The sequence below is a fragment of the Cryptomeria japonica genome, chromosome 6, assembly GCF_030272615.1.
Source record: "Cryptomeria japonica chromosome 6, Sugi_1.0, whole genome shotgun sequence".
NCBI classification, from domain to species: Eukaryota; Viridiplantae; Streptophyta; class Pinopsida; order Cupressales; family Cupressaceae; genus Cryptomeria; species Cryptomeria japonica.
In genome coordinates this window covers 264,684,210-264,702,157 of record NC_081410.1, presented here as the reverse complement: position 1 = coordinate 264,702,157, position 17,948 = coordinate 264,684,210, and positions in this window count along the sequence as shown.

The window sequence follows — 17,948 nt, the reverse complement described above, 5'->3', positions numbered from 1 at the left end:
AGTTTTTCTAGACGTAACAGATTGTTCATGATCACTTTTCATTATTAAAACTTGTTCATTTGCTTTGGAAATCCATTGGAATTGACTAGGGAATGAACCTACTATTATTTTCTTTTTGTTTCACTTTATTTAATTCAGTTTTGTCAAAGATATATCATTTTTTGTAAAGGACTATCAAAACTCTTCCTAGGGTTAACAGTGAGCATATAATAATGTAGTACTTTGTTTTGTATCATTAGAAAACCACCAAAACAGGTGGAAACGTGTAATATATTATACCCTTTCATATTTTGGTGTTTGCAGGGATCCATGAAGCATTTGACACGTGCAAATATGAAGACAAAATACTGAATTTATGTGTCTCAGTCTAAGAGCACAGTGTATACATGGTGTTGAAGGGTTATAGTGTCGATATAAGCCTAGAAGTGACCAAAGGAAAGTGTTGAGGGAAGATTGGATATGATCAACATAAGTTCCAAGGGTTTGGAGGTCACGATACCACATCTAAATCACAAAATACCCTTGGTTGTCCTAATACCGCCTTTGACTGTCACTGTTTGATAGTATGACAAGAATATCTATTTTGTATGGTTGAGTGGTTGATTGATCAATGATTTTTGATTGGGAAGGGAGTAAAGAGATCCTAAATAATCTTGGTAAGTGTTTGAAGGCATCAAGAAGGGAAGGTGTGTCATGGATCCATGACTGTCCCTGCACATGACATGATTGTCCTAGATAACAATGAAACAATAGTGAATGTTGGTGTGGCTCTTTGGGTGGTTCGGGGGGTAGATAACCATGATTGTCCATGAAGAGGAGTCTCCATAGAGTTGTATTCAATTCCCTTCATTTGGTGCATAACCACTTGGCATTGTGAGTTGTGCTTATGGACATGTTGGAGCCCTAGTTGGAGATAGGCTTGTGTGAATAGAAGCTTGAGGGTTTGGTGTGGTCTAGTTGTGAGAGAGTTCCAAAATGACCCTGGGCAAGTTAAATAAGTCTATTCTGATGTGTTTCAGTTATTGGAGAATGTTTGGAGGCATGAGTCTATTCTTGGGGTGTTGTAGCCTTGTGAGTACTTAATAACCTTGTGAGGGATCCTGTGAGAGTGAAGGGTTGTCACCCATTTGAATAGGTGAGTTGGGAGAAATATCTCCCCTAGTTGGTTGTGTATGTGGATGCTCTATATCATAGACTCAGAACTTGTGAAGGTAGTGCACTATAATTGTGTTATTTAGATGTTTGGGAGAAGCTTAGTAGCATCTATGGAGATGACAAGGTAAGGCAAATCAAGATGAAGAACCTCAAATGAATATTTGAGAATTCAAGAATGTAAGAAGATGAAAATATTGATATCTATATACTCTAAGTAACTAAAGTGGTAAATGGAATCAAATATATTGGTGAAAAATTGGATAAAGATGAAGTTTTGAAAAAGTAACGTAGATCTCTCCCCAAATCTCATAGCTGTAAAGTTTTTGCTATTGAGGAAAGTAAGGACTTGGATAAATATATAATGGATCAACTATATGGTGCTCTTGCTGCTTTTGAAATAAGAGAGTCTGAATTAGATGTCCCTAAGAAGGAAGCTACATCCAAAGATGACAAGAAAGTTGAGGTTGGAGGTGTTAATCGGGATAATGACCTTGATAAAGTGGAAGAAAACTTTGTGAGAAAGTTGTAGAAAGGCACTAGAAAATACAAAGGTAAGATACCTTTCAAATGTTTTAATTGTGGAAGAATTGGTCAATTTGATTCTAAATGCCCTTTCAAAGAAGATAACAATAAGAGAGAAGAAAAAAGATATAAGAGAGAGAAAACCAAAAGAAGTCTCTATTCCAAAGAGAGCAGTTATTCATCTGAGGATGAGGATTGTAATGACTCAAATGGAAAAACACTATTTATGGCTATGAAAGTTTATAATTATGAAATTGTAAAGAGTCGAGTACCCTATAGACTGATGAAAGATCAATGATTGTATGGATTGACTTACATGCTAAAGAGGAACCAAATGCTCAGGTGATTGATAGTGGGTGTTCCAATCATATGAGTGGTGAAAGGTAAGTTCATCCATCTTTAAAAGTGGAATGGTGGATCAATTAAGTTCAAAGGTAAGTTCATCAATCTTTAAAAGTGGAATGGTGGATCAATTAAGTTTGGTGGTGAAGGGTCTACTCAAATTTGTGGAAAAGGAACAATAAAAATTGATGGAAAGAACAAGATAGAAGATGTTCTCTATGTTGAAGGACTGAAACATAATCTTCTCATTGCTAGTCAAATTTATAGTAAATGATATAAACTCACATTTCATGAGAGAAGTTGTGAAATCAAAAAAGGTAATTTAGGGAGACTAGCTGCAAGAGGAACAAGGACTGGTGAAAATGTTTATCATCGAAAGGAGGCTAAATGAAGCAGTTGTCTAATGACATAGTATGTGAATGTTGGTCATGGAACAAAAGGATGGGTCACATCAACTTTGACAACATGGTTAGGATTATCTCTACACATTTTGTAAAAGATTGCCAAAGATCATCAAACCCAGAAATACTTTATGCAAAGAATGTCAAATGGGAAAGAAAACAAAGACAAGGTTAAATAATAAGGAATATTCTACCACAAAACCTTTGGAGCTGATACATATTGACCTATGTGGACCAACCAAAAGAAGAGGACTCAATGGTGAATTTTACTGTATGTTGCTTATTGATGATTATTCTAGAATGACATAGGTTACATTTTTAAGAGAAAAATCAAAAGCCCTAGATAAGTTTAAAGCTTTTAAATCTATGGTTGAGAATGCAATAGATGCAAAAATCAAGTGTCTAAGATTTGATAGAGGAGTTGAATTTACTTTAAATGAGTTTAAAAAGTTTCGTGAAAATCATGGTATTAAGAGACATCTCTCTACTACTAGGACCCCTCAGTAGAATGGGGTAGTTGAAAGGAAAAAAAGGATAGTTCAAGAGATGGCTAGAATAATGTTAAAATATGGTAATTTGTCTTATGTATATTGGAAAGAGGTAGTGCGTACTTATGTCTATATTCTTAACAAGGTGTAGGTGAGGGTCAATAACTCTAATACTTCTTATGAATTGTGGCATGGGAGACTTGCAATAGTAAAGTATTTTAGAGTTTTTAGAAGCAAATGTTATATCAAAAGAGATAAAGGCCTTGGAAAGTTTGACTCAAAAAGTGATGAAGGAATCTTCCTTAGCTACTCAACAAGAAGCAAGGCATATAGATGTTACAACAAGAGACTAAAGAAGATGGTTCAAAGCAAAAATGTCAAAATAGATGAAGATTAAAATTAGAATACATAAGAACCTGAGGACCGTGAATCAGAAGGAGCTCCTTACATTGAAGAAGATGAAGACGAAGGCAAACAAGAAAAGGAAACAAAAGAAAAAGAATCAGAAAAGGCCACTAAGACACTAGCAAAGTATGTCCAAAAGAAAATTCAAAAGATCAAATAATTGGTGATAATTATGGAGTACAAACTAGAAGAATACTTGCAAAATAAAGTGACCAAGTGAACCATAGTCCCCTTTCAAAGGTAGAGCCCGGGAACATTGTTGATGCTAGCAAGGATGAAGGATGGATGAAAGTAATGGAAGAGTAGCTTAATTAGATTGAGAAGAATCAAACATGGGAATTAGTCTCTAGACCCACAGACAATAATTTCATAGGAACAAAGTGGGTGTTCCCAAACAAGATAAATGAGGAAGAAGTAACAAGAAACAAGGAAATTATAGTCTACAACAAATATTCACAAGTGGAAGGTATATGTTTTGAGGAGACATTTTATTTGGTGGAAAGGTTGGAGGCTATTAGGGTGTTTCTTTCCTTTACGGATCACAAAAAATTTAAGGTATATCAAATGGATGCCAAGTCATCTTTTGTGAATGGTGATATAGAGGAAGAAGTCTACATAAAGCATCCTTATGGTATTAGTTGTTAGAAATTCTGGATAGGGTGTGCAAACTCAAAAAGGCCTTGCATGGTCTCAAGCAAGCCCCTAGGGCTTGGTATGCAAGTTTGGACAAGTACTTACTGCAACAAGGTTTCAAGAAAGGTACCACAAATAGTATTCTTTACATTAGTATTAAAGAAGACAAGCTTTTAATAGTTGTTGTATATGTTGATGACATTGTCTTTGGTCGAGATGATGGTGTGTGTAATAATTTGTTGAAGAGACGCACAAAGAGTTTGAGATGTCTATAATAAGTGAGTTGTCCTTCATTCTTATAGTTCAAGTTGCTCGGCTAGAACATAGTATCTTTATTTTACAAGCTAAGTATGTCAAAGAATATTGAATAAATTTGGTATGGAGGATTCTAAACCAGTGAGTACCCCCATGACTATTGGACGTCATTTGAGAAAGGATGAGGAATATTTGGGAGATAATCAAACCTTTTATAGGTCTATCATTGGAGGGCTATTGTGTTTGACTACTTCTATACCTAACATTATGCATGCATTATGTGTGGTTGCTAGATATCAAGCTAACTACTAAGAAATCTCATGAGGAGGTTGTTAAAAGAATATTTAAATATTTGAATGGGACTTTGGATTATGATTTGTGGTATAAGAAGGATGATGAATTTTTTTTAAGGTTTGTATTGATGTTGATTGGGTTGGTTGTGTAGATGATAGAAGAAGTACTAGTGGTAGTGCATTTTTTTGGGGAGATAGACTAGTCTCTTGGTTGAGTAAGAAATATGATTTGGTTCCTTTATCAATAGAAAAAGAAGAGTATATCATTCCAAAAAATTGTGGCACTCAAGTAATATGGATGAAGCAAACATTGAAGGATATCAAGGTAGTGTTTAATGAGCCTATTCCTATCATGTGTGATAATACACATGTTATAAATATTTCAAAGAATCCAATGATGAATTCAAGGACAAAACACATTTTCTATCCCATATCATTTCCTAAGAGAGAAGGTTGAAAAGAGATAAGTCATATTAGAATATGTTCCTACAAAGCATCAGATTGTAAACATTTTCACAAAGGCACTCTCAAAGGCTACATTTGTGTATCTCAAGCAGAAAATAGGGGTTGTTGCCTCTCCTTCTAACTCGGTGCATAAGATGGTGCACCTATCTAGGGGAGAAACTTAAGGTATTTCCTTTGCTCCTATATTAATATGGTCTACTCATTAGTGGGAGTAGGTTGCAGTTTGGTTGCTACTCTTGGGGGGAGAAGGCAGTTGTTGGATATTGTTGATAGTGAGAACATGTGTAAGTGGAAGAGATTGTTAATGAGAAGAGAATATAGAATCAAATAAAGACCCTTTTTCCCTTTCTCCTTGATCTCAAAGTGGTAGACAAAAGCATAGAAAAGAGATACTAGTGAAAAGAGGAGAGAAAGTGCATGAAGTACAAATGATTAGTATTGAGTGAGTGTTGCCCTCAATGATAAAGGGGGATATTATTGGTAGTTTTGCAAGTTGTTCTCATTGATGACTGTGTTTTCATTTATGTCAACCCTTAGTATTGAGAAGGACATTAGAGATTGTGTGTGTGGTCATTGAATGTATTAGTACAGTTGGTTGATGAGTGAAGATGTTATGTGTTGTGAATGTCCACCTTTTTTATGATGTCCTACCTTGTATGTCGGTACTTATGGCAATGATGGTGTTGTTATTCATGATTAGATAACAAAGATGGCATCATGATGATATCTTATTAAGATGAGGATTAGAAGCATGATGTTGAAGAGATGTTTTCTAGATGATCTTGTGCATACTACAAGTTGTTGTAGTATCTCACTTAGTTGAGAAAATGATGTTTGAAGGTGTCTCGATATCTTAAAATGATGAAGTGTGTGAATGTAGAAAAGTATGTTCAAGACAGTCTGGAAGAATGCTCTCAATTCCTCCAAATTTGAAGATATGTTCTTGTGGTTTTGGATTGAATGTGTATTCTCTATGGATGTTGCACTACTATATTTTTCAGGCCCATGTTTTGCAACTGATGTTTTTGGTTAAGGCAATATGTTGGTAGTTTGATGACTAGTTAGGACTACTTTGTGTTGGCAATTTGGAGGAATTGATCATGTGTTGCATTGATGTTTTGTCATTGATGGAAACACCAGTTGTTTTGGTTGTTTACCAGTTTTCGATTGGTTCTAGTAGAGTGAATGATTATGATATTCATTCGGTAGGATCTGGTATGCTTTGGTTTGTGGAATTGGTTTGGATCTATCATTCATGCTATTCAGATGTGTATCATGATCAGTTGGTTCAGAATTTGACGACTCAAGAGCTATCATTTGTTCTAGTAAACCTTTTGGCCACCGGTAAGGGTTTTACCAGTAGAGCTTTGTTGAAGATCTTTTGATGCACGTGATAAGTGGTGCTGGTGCAGCTTCTAGATGGCTTTCAAGATGTTGTTGGTTATCTTGTTCTTGTTCCAGTTCATCGGTGGTGTTGGATTTGGTTTATGGCGACCTATTTTAAGTTTGGTATTATCTAGGTTATGGACCGGTTTTCGTAATGTGTTACCAGCGGGATTTAATGATTGGTTTACATTGTTTTCAGCCTAAGAAGACTTGGTTGATCATTGGATTATGGGTTTATGTTATGAATTTATTGTATTATGTTTTAGGTGGCTGACCTAGTTGTTTAGGTCCCGGGTTGGTATAAATATGATGCAAGATCTCTTTGTAGATCATGGGTTGATAGGAAAAGGTTATGGGATGATCTCTGTGCAAATAATGTTGTAATTGTATGCGGAAGGTTTGGTCAATCATAGGTGATTAAATTGGGTTTGTAAGAGAGGTTTAAGGCCTCTGGTATTGAGCTTAACCAAAACTGTACTCAAGCATAGGAGATGTTATACTTGTAGTTCACTCTTCTTTCCGGATTGTAGTCCAATGTTTATGTAGTCAGTGAGGCTCCTTTTTGTGATGAGCAGTGTGCTCTAGGTTGTTGGCCTTACTACATGTGCAAGCCCCTCATATTATAATCACATACTTACTACAGAAGTATTACCTGACTATGGGTAGGCTTCCCAGCGTGGTTTTTCCCTTTACCGGGTTTTCCACATACAAATCTTGGTGTCATGTGTTATGGATGGATGGTAACTACTCTGTAATTTATGTTTATGTTTAAATGCTTTATCAGTCATTCTGGTATTTAGTTTATGCATTTCGGTATTTGGTTTATGTGTTTTGGTAGTAAGTGTTGGCATTTGCATGAAGATTGCATTAATGATATGTTATGTTGTCATTGATGTCAATTAACCGATAATGATATCGTTGATATCGTTGTAATATTGTTATTGTAATTGGTAGGAAGAATTTGTGGAGTGAACCAAGAATCGGTGTAAACCTTGACTATTGATGTAACTGGTAAACCCTACATATTGTTTTTGATAAACCCTAACCGATTAAGTTTGGTGAATTGGTTATATTGGTTTATGATTTGATGATGAGCGGTAAAGATTATGACACATATGAGTATTGTATGAAGACAATTCCAAGAGATTTTGGTGAGTTGTAACGGTTTTTGTCTAGGGAATGAGCAAATATATTGCATCTAATGCAAAGCGCATGATGAGTCACTAAGTTCAATGAAGCAGTGATCAAGGAGTGATCAAGGTTTTCTTGATTGATGTGCAGAGATTGATATGTAATCCAATGGTCATACTTGAACTGATTTGTTTGTAATCTCTATGAGAATTAGGTTTTTGTTGTGTTACCGACCTGACTGATTTGTTTACAAGGTTGATGAAGTTGTTTAGTTTAACGAGTTGGCAAAGAGTGAGCATAGATCAGTTGAGTGTGTGGTTGCCAAACCGGATGATGTATCTGTAGTTTGAGTAAAGGAAGATAGGAGCATGAAATGGATCTGATGAAGTAAGTGTAGTGCTGTTCAGACAGATCAACAAAATCTTGTTATTTTCTAACAAGCACAGCAAAATTGAAATCCCCTAACCGAGTAAGCTCTAACAAGCTTGGTGTTATTCAAATCCTCTAGCAAGGTGATCCATTAGCTTGGATTTTCAAATTCTCTACCGAGGTTACTCCTTATAGGGTATTGCTTCTAACAAGACATTTGTAGTCAATCCCTTAGCCAGGTGATTCCTAACAGGGTCAGTTCCTAACATGTTTTTTTTGTAAAAGCTTTATCAGGCTAGGCTCCTAATAGGGCGAACTTCACAAGAGTTCAGATAGTTATTTTGTGAGTCTCATCTCACCGTGGTTTTTACCTATTTTGGGCTTCCTCATCAAAAATATTTGTGTCAAGTGGTGAATGTTTTTGTGGTTATGTTTTCATGGTTGATTTACTTAACTACTTAACTATTTTGATAAGTCATGATAATCGGAAGCATTGAGAAATGAAGAAGTTGTTTACTGTTAATTTGTTGTAACAGTCAACCGGTTTATCCTATGAGTTTTTATCTTGACAGAGGTATTACATTATTAGTTCTAAGTTTACTTTAAGAGATTGATTTTTGAGATCGGTGAAGTTTGTATTAGTTTTTCTATCTACTTATTCACCCCCCCTCTCAGTAGTTGACCAGATACTTATTCTTTCATCATACCATCAATTGGTATCAGAGCATTACAGGTCCTCTAAGGTCTAAGCCTAACAACTTGAGGTAAATATCTTGCAAATCATGATGAAGAAGGAAGGTCCAAAGTTTAATAGAGAGAACTACAGGATATGGAGTGATATAATGAAAATTTATATCAAGAGTCTAGGAAGCCAGTATTGGGAACATGTCGATACTAAGTATGTTGCACCTACTAGGATGTTGACTGATGATCAAAAGAAAGAGCAACAAGAAAATCATCAAGCATTGGAGGCTATTATCAGTTCTTTGTCTGATGCAGAGTATGTAGATGTTCATGGTCTTGAAACTACATATGAGGTATGGAAAAAACTTGAAGAGATTTATAGTGGTGATGAACATGTTAAGATTGCTAAAGAAGAGAGTCTAAGAGGAAAGTTTGATGACATGCAGATGGCTGAAGGTGAGAATATCCAGCAGTATGGTCAAAGGATAAAAGAGATAGTCAGTGAAATTAAGAGTGCAAAAGGCAAAGTGGAAGATTCCACAGTGATCAGTAAGGTACTGAGAACCCTGCTACTGGTCTACGCTATCCGAGTTGCAACTATTTAGGAGTTGAATTCCATTGACAAAACTAAGGTAACTCTTGACTCCATCACTGGCAAGCTTATTTCTTTTGAATTAAATGGTTATGATGGTAGTGTACATAAATCTGAGTCTGCATTTAGAGATTTTGTTTCTAACCCATCTGTGAGGAAAAGTAGAGATGCCAGTCACAGTTATGAATCCAGATCCAGTAGAGAAGTTGATGATGAAGATAGTTTAGTTTAGCTTGAAGCATTGTTGGCCAAGCAATTGCCTAGAGGTACATGTAAATATAGAGGTAAATTACCTTTGAAATGTTTTGCATGCAACAAGATTGGACACATTGCTGCTAACTGTCCTAATGGTGATAATGAGCACAAACAAGAGAAATTCAAGAAGTACAAGGGTAAAGGCAAAAGAGATTCTCTTATTGTTGTTGATGGTGGTATCACTAATGAGGAATATGATGGTGATGCTAATAAAGACATTGTATTTGTAGCCATTAAAGAAGAGATGTCAGACCAGAAGGCATTAGTATCCAGGATGGATAACTCTGATGATTGGATCATTGATAGTGGTTGTTCACATCACATGGCCGGTGATTGGAGCAAATTTCTCTCTCTGAAGGAATTTGATGGTGGAGTTGTAAGATTTGGTAATGACTCACCCTGCATGGTTAAAGGTAAGGGAACTATTTCTCTTAATGGAAAGAGTAGTGCAGATGATGTCTACTGGGTTGAAGGTTTAAAGCATAATCTTTTGAGTGTGACACAACTCAATGACAGAGGATACCCATTAGAGTTTAAAAATGGTATGTGCAAAATCTATGACAGCAAAGGTGAACTGATTGCAACCGGGAAGAAAACTAAAGGTAACTTGTTTCACCTTAATCCTAAAGTCAGCAATTGTTTAATTGCAAAGATAGATGATAGTTGGCTTTGGCATAGGAGACTTTGTCATATAAACTTTGATAACAATGTTAAATTGAGTAAGTTCAAGACAGTGAGAGGTTTCCCTCAGTTAGATGAACTGGTTAATGCTCTATGCAAGTAATGTCAGTTGGGAAAGATGACATCCTCAACTTTCAAGAGCAAATCCTTTTCAGTAGAACATTTGTTAGATTTGGTTCATGTGGATCTTTGTGGACCAATAAGAACAAAAACTATTCAAGGTGACAGATATTTTATGATCTTCACTGATGATTGCTCAAGGATGATGTGGGTCATATTCTTGAAGGATAAGACTGAAGCTTTTGGTAAGTTCAAGGCATTTAGGGCCTTAGCTGAGAAGGAGAGCAGTAAGAAGATAAAGTGTTTGAGGACAAATCAAGGCGGTGAATTTACTTATGAGGAATTCACTAGATATTGTGAAGAAATTGGTATCAAACGACAACTTTCTGCACCAAGGACACCACAACATAATGGTATCGCAGAGAGAAACAACCAGATAGTTGTTGAAGCTGCTAGGATGATGTTGATACAAGGAGGTGTAGTGAAAAATTTCTAGAGAGAAGTTGTCGGCATAGTTGTCTACACTATGAACCGGATTCTACCGGATTCTGGTAAAGAGAGGTAAGGACAAGACTCCTTATGAATATCGGTATGGTAGATCACCTAATGTTAGTTATTTCAGAATATTTGGAAGCAAATGTTTTATTAAGAGAGGTGATTATATTAGCAAATTTGAGGCTAAAAGTGATGAAGGTATATTTCTTGGCTATTCCACCAAGAGTAAGGCCTACAAGTGTTTTAACAACCGGACACAAAGAATTATTGAAAGTGTTGATGTTCGAGTGGATGAAAATCTTGAAGTCTCAGAAGAAACTAGTTCAGAGAAAAAGGATGAAGATCCTTGCATTTTGTTTTGGAACTAGAAACTGTGAAATCTAAAACCGGCAAAGCAAATATTGATGTACCAGTTCAATCGAAACATATAAATTTAGAAGAAGATGATAATGAAGAAGCTGAACCTTAAGATAACGATCATGTTATTCCAAGATATGTGAGACTGAATCACAATCCTGAACAAATTATTGGCGATAAGGATGCTGGATTACTAACCAGAAGAAGAATCAAAGAGAATTCTTGCATAATATCCACTATTGAACCAAGAACTACTAAGGAAGCATTTGGTGATGATCATTGGGTTAAAGCTATGGAGTAGGAATTAGATCAAATTGAGAAGAACAACACATGGAAGCTAGTACCCTGACTAGTAAATAAAAATGTGATAGGTACTAAGTGGGTATTCAGGAACAAGTGGAATGAAGATGGTGTTGTAATTCGCATCAAAGCTAAGTTGTTTTGCAAAGGTTATGCACAAGAAGAAGGAGAAGACTATGGTGAGACTTTTGCACCAGTGGAAAGAATAGAAGGCGTCAGAGCTTTACTTGCATTTGTAGCACACAAGAAATTCAAGGTATACTAGATGGATGCTAAGTCAACATTTTGAATGGGATACTAGAAGAAGAAGTATGCATTGAGCGACCAGATGGTTATGCTCTAACTGATAAGAAAGACATGTTATGCAGATTGCATAAAGCTTTATATGGATTAAAGAAGGCATCGAGAGCATGGTATGAAAGGATTCATACACATCTGATGAAGATAGGCTTTCTGAGAATTAGTGATGATAGTAACATTTATCTCAAATCTGAAGGAGATAAAATACTAGCCAGTGAAGTATTTGTTGATGATATCATATTTGGAGGTAATGATGACATGAGCAACAGTTTTGTAGATGAAATGAAAAATGAGTTTGAAATGTCTTTAGTGGGAGAAATAAAAAATTTCATAGGCTTGCAAATATAACAAATGAAGAATGGTATTTTCATCACACAGTCTAAGTATGTGAAAAAGGTCTTGAAGACATTTGGCACGAGTGACTATAAACCAGTTGGGACACCTATGGTTACAGGTTGTAAGTTGTCTAAGGAAGATGAGTCCAAATCTGTTGATGAGAAGGAATACAGGTCAATGATTGGGAAATTGCACTATGTTATTCACAATAGATCGGACATAGCTCGTGCAATTGGCATAGTTGCTAGATTCTAGAAGAATCCTAAGGAAACACATCTGATAGAAACCAAAAGAATTTTTAGATATTTGAAAGGTACTGTTGATTATGTGTTATGGTATCCCTATGGAGGAAATTTTGACTTGAAGGTGTACACATATGTAGATTGGGCAAGAAATGTTGATGACCGGAAAAGCACAACCGGTGGAGCATTTTTTCTTGGAGGAAGACTTGTTTCATGGAGTAGTAAGAACCAGAGTTGTACTTCACAATCTACTACTAAAGTTGAGTATGTTGCAGCTTACATGAATTGTACATAGGCTATATGGATGAGGCACATTTTGGAAGGTTTTAAGATGAAGATTTTAGAACCTATAAAGATTTTATGTGATAATACAAGTGCTATAAATATTTCCAAGAACCTTGTTTTTCACGCATGAACCAAGCATATTGAATTGAAGTATTATTTCTTGAGGGAAAAAGTACAGAGTAAAGATGTTATCTTAGAGCATGTTTCTACCAAGGAGCAACTTGTAGATATTTTTACTAAACCTCTGCCTAAGACTACTTTTGAGTATCTTAGAAGTCAGCTAGGGGTTGTCCCTCTTCATGAAGTCAGTTAAGTATGATGTAGATTACATCGGTTTTGGAGCTACTTGCATAATTTTACAGATGGATTGGTGTAGAAGTGGATTTATTCCACAGGGGAAGCATCAAGTTGCAGATTGTTGATGATGCACAGTGAAATTTGACATTACATGTTTTACTTTAAATTTGACATTGTTGTCAAAGGGGGAGAAGAATTATGTGATTATGGGAAGGAGAACCAACGACAAGCTGAAGACATGGAGAGCATGGTGAATACTTGGTAATGTAAACTAGAATTCCAATTCACAATCATGCAGCAATCAATGGTATTGATATTTGTATTGCCATCAATGACAAAGGGGGAGATTTTTGGCATTTGCATGAAGATTGCATTAATGATATGTTATGTTATCATTGATATCAATTAACCAGTAATGATATTGTTGATATTGTTGTAATATTGTTACTGTAACCGGTAGGAAGAATTTGTGGAGTGAACCAGTAACTAGTGTAAACCTTGTCTATTGATGTAACCGGTAAACCCTACCTATTATTTTTTATAAACCCTAACCGATTAAGTTTGGTTAATTGATTATATTGGTTTATGATCTGATGATGAGCAGTAATGATTATGACACATGTGATTATTGTATGAAGACAATTCCAAGAGATTTTGGCGAGTTGTTGTAATGGTTTTTGTCTAGGGAATGAGAAAATGTATTGCATCTAATGCAAAGCGCGTGATGAGTTACTAAGTTCGATGAAGCGGTGATCAAGGAGCGATCAAGGTTTTCTTGATTGATGTGCAGAGATTGCTATGTAATCCAATGGTCATACTTGAACCGATTTGTTTGTAATCTCTATGAGAATTAGGTTTTTATTGTGTTACCGACCTAATTGATTTGTTTATAAGGTCGATAAAGTTGTTTAGTTTAACGAGTTGGCAAAGAGTGAGCATAGATTAGTTGAGTGTGTGGTTGTCGAACCGGATGATGTATCTATAGTTTGAGTAAAGGCAGATGGGATCATGAAATGGCTCTGATCAAGCAAGTGTGGTGCTATTCAGATAGATCAACAAACTCTCGTTGTATTCTAACAATCACAACATAATTGAAATCCCCTAACTTGGTAAGCTCTAACAAGCTTGGTGTTATTCAAATCCTCTAACAAGGTGATCCATTAGCTTAGATTTTAAAATCCTCTACCGAGGTTACTCCTTATAAGGTATTGCTTCTAACAAGGCATTTTTAGTCAATCCCTTAATTGGGTGATTCCTAACAGGATCAAATCCTAACATGACTTTTTGTAAAAGCTTTAATAGGCTAGGCTCCTAATAGGGTGAACTTCAGAAGAGTTCTGATAGTTATCTTGTGAGTTTCATCTCACTGTCATTTTTACCTATTTTGGGTTTCCATGTCAAAAATATTTGTGTCAAGTGGTGAATGTTTTTGTGGTAATGTTTTCATGGTTGATTTACTTAACTAATTAACTATTTTGATAAGTAATGATAATCAGAAGCATTGAGAAATGAAGAAGTTGTTGACTATTAATTTATTGTAACAGTCAACCGGTTTATCCTATGAGTTTTTATCTTGACAGAGGTATTACATTATTAGTTCTAAGTTTACTTTGAGAGATTGATTTTTTAGATCGGTGAAGTTTGTATCAGTTTTTCTATCTCCCGATTCACCCCCTCTCTCAGTAGTTGACCAAATACTTATTCGTTCATCATACCATCAATAAGGATTTAAATGCTTAAAGTTCTATAATCCAGTGACAACTGATTCATGCCCCCCCCTTCAGTTGCCCTCTGGTTATCCGAGTTGTCTAACAATTGGTATCAAATCCTGGTCCTCTCTGCAGAAGCTTAACCGCTTGAGGAAGACCTAATGGCATCTAGCATTTCAAGTTCATCTAGTTCATATGTTGTTGTTTTCCAAAGAGAAATTCCTAGGCTTGATGGAACAAATTACATGGTATGGAAGATTCAGATGGAGACTCATCTGAGATGTCTTAGAAAGGAGATTTAGGAGATCACTGAGAATGGTGTTACATCATTTAATCTGGCATCTAACAATCCTCGTCTGACTGATCTAGATAAAGAGCTTGAGAATGATTGTAGAGCTAGAGAAGCCCTTTTGTGTGCATTTTCTGATCAACAGATTATGAGACTAACTGACAAATCAACTACAAAGGCTATATGGGATAAATTGGAGACTCTGAATGAAGGTGACCCTACTGTTAAAATTGCTAAACTTGATGTTTACCGGGTAAGGTATGAAAATATGAAGATGGAAGAAGATGAAAGGATTACTGCTTTTATGGAGAGAGTTAATGAGATTGTTTTGGGAATTCAATGTTGTGGTGGATCTCTGAGTGAAGATGAAATACTTTCTAAAGTACTGAGAGATTTGCCACCATCTTATAAGATGAAGGCTACTGCAATTAATGAGTTGAGAACTATGGCAAACACCTCAGTTAATAGGGATACCATGGTTGGGAAATTATCTGCTTTTGAGCTTGAGGAATTTGGACCTTTTGAAGCTATTAAATCAGAACCTGCTTTTCATGCATTTACATCATCTACCGACAAGAGTGATTGGAAAGATTTATATGTGAAGGAACTAGAGGATATCAAGAAAGAAGATGAAGAGTTTGAGCAACTTGAAGCCTTATTTGCTAGAAGAGTACCTAAAGGACCAACATGAAGTAAGTGTGAAGGAAAATCATCTTTTAAATGATTTGCATGTAATAAGATAGGTCATTTTGCATCTAGATGTCCTGAAAGGAATTCAAGATTTGAAGAAAGAGCTAGAAGATCTTTTAGGCCTAACCATGATTATCAGAACACACATAAGTACAAGAAAAACAAAGACAAATCATGCTACTATGTGAATGAGGAAGGTGTGACTGATTCTGATGTTGAACCGACACAAGATTCAGCTAGTGGATCTGGCAATGGAAATGAATGGGTATTTTTGGCTATCAAGGAAGATGATTTGGTACCTGAAGAGAAGGCCCTTGCTGCTGGCATTGAAGATAGAGATGAATAGGTAATTGACAGTGGATGTTGACATCATATGACTGGAGATAAAAGGAAGTTCTTATCTATGCAATAATTTGATGATGGTGTTGGAACCCTAAAATTTGCAATTTTTAGAATTCCAAATTCCAAGACAAGGAGCAAGAAAAATTCTAAATATATATATATATATATATATATATATATTGAATAGGTACAAGTAATATATTTTATATTTGTTGCACAATATGAAACCATAACATAAACACAATAATGGGCATAAAAAATGGAGTGTGAAGCACCAAAGGGGGTATTTACATCATTTAAAGACCATTTATCCATTATATACCCATAAAATAGCCTTAAAATACCTCTAATATGCCTAAACAACTTGTAAAGTGACAATTAATTACATAAACTAAGGCAATTTCGGGATTTGGAATTATTTTTATTTAAAAGGGGGGTGTCTTTTCACCCAAAGGGGTATGAAAACCATTCAAACACATATATATGTGTGATGTAAAATGTAAAGAGAGAAAAAAGAGAATAGAGATAGAGGAGGTGGAGGCAATTTTGTACTTTTTAACTTTTTATCAAAAATAACCAGTTGCATTTTCTTTCTCATATGTGTTGAGAGTTAACATATTTTTAGAAGGCAGTTGCTTATGATATTATCTAAAAGTGGATAAGGTTATTCGTGTTCTTCCAGTAAAATTTTGTGTTTTATATATTAGATTTGGATCAAAAAGATTTACTCGTGAATTGTAATTGTTCCTTGTATTTCTTCCTTGGATGGTCTCTTAAAAGTTAGGGTTAAATTCATTCAAGCAGTTTACAATATAGACATTGAAGTAGAGCTCATAAGAAACAGTAATTGATAGACTCATCGAGAGGTGGTGGGATTAAAAACTGTCTCATAAGTTTACACAATAAGTCCTGAAGAAATATAAGACTCTGTAGCCCAAATAGGAGGAAAGGCACTAATCATTTGTAAACAAACCCTTTAACCATACCAGTTACCCTTTACCTTTACGCATTAGGATTAGTAGAGTAGGTATAGTAGGTAATTTAGCCAAAGTGTAACATATATACTTTTGTAAGATACATAGATCAATACACACATCTGAAATCAGTTTGTTTAAGAAACTTATGCCATTCTGAGACTAGGAGATATCAGATTAAGACACTAAATCTGCTATAAAAAGCATTAGTTGAAGGAACAACTAGTGAGTAGGTATACCCGCCTAGGTCCTGCAGAGCCTAAAGTGAGAGAGTTAGTAACCAAATAGGTTCACTCTATAAGTTGGCCAAGTCAATTGGAGGGTTTGATCATAAGAGTTGGCATTTCCTTAGAACCTATCCAATCTGTTGATTTGAGACCCAACAGATGGTATGGTTAGATTTGGAGATGACAAAGCATGTATGATCAAGGGAAAAGGAACAATATCATTGGACGGTAAGCATAACACTGATTATGTTTATTATGTTGAAGTTTTAAGGCATAATCTTTTGAGTGTAGGACAATTCGTGGACAAGGGATTTCAGTTATAGTTTAAGGATGGAAAATGCAAGATTATCAATAGATCTGGTTTGGAAATTGCAACCGGTACACAGACTAAAGGTAATATTTGAACTCCGGTGAGAAGACATGTTTGATTGCACAAATTGATGAGAGTTGGCTATGGCATAAGAGGTCGTGTCATGTGAATTTTGATTGCATTGTGAAGATCAGTTCTACTAAGGCAGTTAGAGATATACCTAAGATTGTAAAGCCCTATAATCCGATATGTAAGGAATGTCAAATGGGAAAGCAAGTCAGGATTTCTTTTAAGAGCATACAAGACAAATCTAATGATGTTCTTGATCTTATTCATACTGATATTTGTGGTCCTACAAGAATTAAAAGTTTTCAGGGTGATAGATATTTCATGCTAATCATTGATGATTATTGTAGAATGATGTAGGTTACTTTTCTAAGGGAGAAGTCTGAAGCATTCAAAAAGTTTAAAATCTTTAAAGCTAAAGTTGAAACAGAGACATGATTGAAGATTAAATATTTAAGGTCAGATTAGGGTGGATAATTCACATCCGGTGAATTTAACATTTATTGTGAGAAGAATGGGATAAGGAGATAGTTGTCTGCACCTCAGACACCTCAACAGAATGGAGTTGTGGAAAGGAAGATCATAACTAGCTTGGATGCAGCTAGAATGATG